A 5,742-nucleotide genomic window follows, 5' to 3' on the forward strand; every position below is an offset into this window, starting at 1 on the left:
TGCAACTCAAAATATTTGATCCCTCTTGGTGCTTGATAGATCCGGGGTTGAGATGGATCTAGGCTGGTATATAAAATTGCTATCCTTAAAAAATTATTCTGTGTCGAAAACATCCCTCTACTTTCCAGTAGCTAACATCTAAATTTAAAAACGAAACACATAACCAAGATCTAGATGGCATCTAAATTTAAAAACGAAAAAACATAACTGAGATCTAACAACTTAGTGTGCAGCGTATATGTCATGATTAATATCTGCATAGGCATCATGATCATGAGTTGGACACCACTGAATGTTGTTGTTTAGCGTCCTAGATTTGACCCTTTCCATCCAAACCTTTTTTGAGAAACTTAGTGATATATTCTCTGTAAGGAGCTCCTTGGTACAATGGAGGATGTTGCTTGTCTATCAATTCTCTCTTGGGTGACACCACCATATCAGGCGGTGGGCTACAAAACACAGCCCATGACATTCTTGAGTGGTCATTGTGCACAATGCTCTTGTATTTTTCATTGCTCAATATCTGCCAATTAGCATGCCAGTGATTAACTTACAAAACGAACAATAATCATTATAATCATTAGCATAGTTTAGTTAAACCAAATATTGTCTAATTGAAACAATGTGATGTTATCCTTTCTATCTAGTGTCAAAACAGGGGATATTTTTGGTCATTTGTTATGAGACATAATGAGAAGGTTCATTGTTCTTGTTAAGTCATAAATTCATGATATATATATATATATATGAAACTCAATGAGGAGGTTCATTGCTCTTGTTAATTCATAAATTCTTGGTATATATAGTTTATAAGCACGCACCTCTATCTAATCAGCAATATTCACCAGCAAAACACCTGGAATGCATTGGAGATCAATCCAACCTCCATTTTTGCGAATTTGCAGCCCTGGGGCTTGGTCATGAAGAAGAAGGGGTTTGGTTATGAAGACGAATTGTGATAGCGCCAGGATCAGAATGGGGAGCCAATCCAAGCACTAGATTTGGTTGAGGACATGGTGGATAGTAATTCATTCTTATATTCATTTCTTTCCTCTCCCCGCCAATGCTCTCATTCAAGGATTTTTCAGTTTCTAGGCCCAGATCACACGACAATACCTCCATCACCCGTTCGAATAATTTTGTTAACCCTCTGCAGTACTCATCCATAGTTTCCCTGCAAACACCAAATTCTTCATTAGACATCTTAGGCTCCTCTGAATGCCCCATAAAAATAGAGTATACCTAGATCAAAACTTCGAAAGAAAATGAGGATGTACGTAAAATCACAGGGTTTTGTGAGCCATTTGCTCATATCCCTCCTATGAGGAGGCCAAATAGTGTTATAGTAATAGTATCCCCATTCCAACTTAGCCTTTGAATCTGGCGAATATCCAATTTTGCTGCCATAGCCGATGATATTTTGTCATTCGTTAGCGTATGCTTCCTTCTCTTCAGTGGGAAGTTGAAAGAACACCTTGCCCGCCATGAACAACTTAGCCTTTGAAGAAGCCCAAATTCTCTGCAGCCCCTGAAATTTGTACAGCGATGCTGTCATATTGATCCTTGCAGATTTGATCGTTTTTCTTGGGACTGAATGGTAGCTGTAAGTCGATAATGGGAACTTGGCAGCTGTTAGGACATTGGTGGGCTTTTTCCACCGGCCTCACATACTGGGGTGGAACCGTTTGGATTCCACTATCTGCCAACATCTGCACTCTGTTAAACACCCATTTCTCCATAGCCATTGTCTGTCAGCACACAAGTTTATGCTGAATGTGCAATTTAGAGTTTCTCACGAAACAGATACGAAGAGCGCTTTGACAGAGGACAACAGTTGTGCAGATGGTATATTATTTTTAAAAAGTTAACTTAATAAAATTTTGTAGAAATAAAATAAAAAATTTGGCTTTCTTAATACTTCTAAGTTGGTACAAACCTAAAAATCATACAAGTCTTAATAACTTAAATCACTAAAACTCTTTTTAAAATTTTTAAGTCATTGCAAATCTAAAACTCATGTAACTATTAAGAGCTTAAACCACTAAGACTCTTGACTATGAGTTTGAAAGAGACTTTTTGTGAATCAATACACACCTAAATCTCATATAACTCTTAAAAACTTAAACCAATAAGGCTCTTTAGAAATAAGATAAAGAATTTGGATTTTTTAATAATTTTAAGCTATTACAAACCTAAAATACATAAAACTCTTAAGAAAAATACATAAAACTCTTAAGAAATTAAACCACTAAAACTCTTTTTAATATTTTTAAATCATTACAAATCTAAAACTCATATAACTCATAAGAGCTTAAACCACTATGACACTTGATTATGAGGTTAGAAGAGACCTTTTTCGAATGATTACAAACCTAAAACTCATATAACTTTTAAAAACTTAAATCAATAATGCTCTTTAGAAATAAGATAAAGAATTTGGATTTTTTTATATTTTCAAGTCATTACAAACCTAAAATTCATATAACTCTTAAGAACCTAAACCACTGAGACTCTTTTTAACATTTTTAATTCATTGAAAACATTATAAACATATAACTTTTAAGAGATTAAAACACTAAGACTCTTGACTATAAGTTTGGAAGAGACCTTTTGTGTGTAGAAATATGGGGATAGAATTGCAATTGCTCAAGAAATTTAATCTAAATCACGAGACACAATTCTACTCTACTGCTTTGCGAAAATTAATTCACAATTTAGAACAACATGCAAAAACATGCATCATCAAATACACAGCTACACAGATGTTTCTAGGGGAAAGAAACTACTGAAAACCCCTTAAGCCCATTTTTGCATTAACCAAGTGAATTGAAAAATAATTACAATTGTGATCTCTCGCTCTGAGAACAAACTGCAAGAGTAAACTTGTTCTCACTTTGCCTGCACTTGTGCTGCCCACACTCGCATTGATCGCACTCACGCTACCTACACTCACTCTACCCACACTCGCTTTGCCTGCACTCACTCATATTCCTTGCGTAATTCCTGAGGAAATAGGATCCTATTATTTATGAATTTCCCCCTTATCTGCTTGTGGAATTCCCAAGGATTGATCATTGATTGCATGCAACACCTGTACACTCAACACTAGCTTACAATTGATGTTACAATGCCTAAAGTTGGGGGACTTGAATTCTCTGCATGCTCTATCTATTTTTCGTTGATTGATCAGTTAACTACATGATCACTGAGTTAGACTATTGTCCCACTACACAACTAACCTCCAACTTGTTATAATAACTATTAGAACTAGTTTAACTGAGGACAACTACAAATAACTGAACTAGATTGCTATAAATTAGCAATCACACATGCATAATTGAACTCCAAGCCCTCTAACTCAAATTTACTGAGCTAATTGAGTGACAAGATCCATGTCACCTCAATTAATTGCCTCCAAGTTGTTTGCTGATGTGGAAATTTTGAATTTTGTAAATTTGACCTAGGAAAAATCAAATTGAGCCTTTTTCGCTACACTTCTCAACACTCCCTCTTAGAAAGAAAGAGATTTTGAACCACCCCTATCCAGCTCCTTTGGCGTTTACTGTAACACTACCTCTCATTATTGTTGTTGCTACTGCAACAACTGCAACCGAGAAGCATTCAAAAAAACATTGAATCAACTGTGTCTACAACTGTCTACTAGGAAAATTGTGTTTTTGTTGACTCTCCTACTAAGACTCCTGCTCTGTTGTCAACACTACTCAACACTCCTCAGTATCTGACTGACATTGATCCTCCTGCTACTGAATATTGTGGAATTTTGTATCAAGGTAATAATCCATGATGAGAACACCTCAATGAACCCTACTCAAATTTTTGCAACTGGGGACTAAGGATCTACATCACCCCACCTCACTCCTGGAGGTATAGTTGCATGCATGGAGAAATTTGATCTACGCATATTGTCGCTACTACTGCTCAATTGTTGGTTCTGCATTGCCAATACAACTACTGCAATAACGAGTCTGATCTCCTGAGATCCTGATGTACAAGCTTCCATAGGGTTGCTCCCTCTGAAACTAGAATCCCTCTGAGTCTCAATCTCCCTATGGGAAATCTTTGTGCTCCTCAATCTGCCAATATCAATGATCACAACTCCTTTTTGTGTCATTAAACATTTATCTCATTGATCTTCCCACTAACAGAGAAGTTTGCACATAAAGTCTTATGTATCTACCCTAAACTAGTGTTCCATCAACTCTACCTCTTAATGACTCATTGAAGAACATCAACTCTACCTCTTAATGACTCATTAATTCTTCAATGAGCTTAAGACTCTTAAAAATTTTAACTCTTAAAAATTTAAAACAATAACATTGTTTTTAAATAATATTAAGAATTTGGATTTCTTAATATTTTTAAGTCCTTATAAACCTAAAAGTCATATAACACTTAATAGCTTAAACCATTAAAGCTCTTGAGTATGAGTTTGGAAATTAATTTTTATGAATCATTACAAAACCTAAAACTTATATAATTCTTAAATAACTCTTAAAAACTTAAACTTTTAAATCTCTTTAAAAATATGATAAAGAATTTGGATTTCTTAATAAAACATTGAGACTCTTCTTAATATTTTTAAATCAATACAAACTTAGAACTCATATAATTCTTAAGAGCTCAAACCACTGAGATGCTTGACTATGAGTTTGGAAGAGACTTTTTTTAAATCAATTTTTTTTTTCTCATACAATTTAATGAGTTACCTTTAATTTAAAATAAAAATATTTTAATTAAAACTAATTATCTAATTTAATGAATAATCAATCCAATTAAAGTTATCGATTTTTAAAAAATAAAAATCAATATCACCGAAAATATAGAATATCTTTTCCTTTAAATAAAGATGTGCACCTTCATCAAGTAATCCAAAACCCTTCCAAAACCCTTTATACACATAATTGTAAATGGGATAGTAATAATATTTCATTTTATAAATGATTTATTAGTTTATTAAATTCATGATTTTAAATTAAATTAATAAAAATGAAATGAAATAAAATAAAAAATAAAAAACATATATATATTTTTAATAATAATTGAATTTTCTAATATTATTAACACATATTTCTAATAAAAAATGTATACACTTAAAGAAAAAGATACACAATTTAAAAACTGACATTTAATTCAAAATAAAAATAATTTAAATAAAATAAATTTTAATTAACATTAATTATTTAATTAATACTAAAAAAACCTCTCTTTACTTATGACAAAAATGGGAACATTCATAAACTTTTTATGTATAAAATTTTAAATTTTAACCAAAAAAATACAAAATTCAAACAATAGGAAAGGAGGTGTAGAAACTCATTTAAGTTTGTTTGCCTATCCAAGTTTGTTTGCCTATCCGTCCCTCCTCATTTAAAACAAAATTAAAAAAATTATGTATTATGTTTTAAATAGAAAAATAATGCCGATTATAATAATAAAAAAATGAATAGAAGTAAAAAAAATGTATGAATAAGATGTTTAAATCTTATACTTTTTAAAAATATTTCAATCAAAAATTTAAATAAACTATTTGAAGATTTATATGAACTAATTTATGTCGATATAAATTTCATATATATTTATATATAGAAAAAAAATTGTTAAAATAAAACATTTTAATGTTGCATATAAAAAAATATTCAATGTGGGTTATTAATAAAATATTTTAATAAGAATTAATATTGGCATATACTTAAAAATATATTAATACTAAAACCATTTTAA

General features: G+C 31.6%; 1 pseudogene; it reads right to left on the bottom strand.

Moving 5' to 3' along the window:
- Window positions 1-271: 271 nt before the first annotated feature.
- Window positions 272-1,745, bottom strand: LOC149159337 (jasmonate-induced oxygenase 2-like; annotated as a pseudogene).
- Window positions 1,746-5,742: the final 3,997 nt, after the last annotated feature.

This window comes from Pinus tabuliformis, chromosome 5_2 (assembly GCF_031772625.1).
Source record: "Pinus tabuliformis cultivar Carrire ecotype Pingquan chromosome 5_2, CPIR1, whole genome shotgun sequence".
NCBI classification, from domain to species: Eukaryota; Viridiplantae; Streptophyta; class Pinopsida; order Pinales; family Pinaceae; genus Pinus; species Pinus tabuliformis.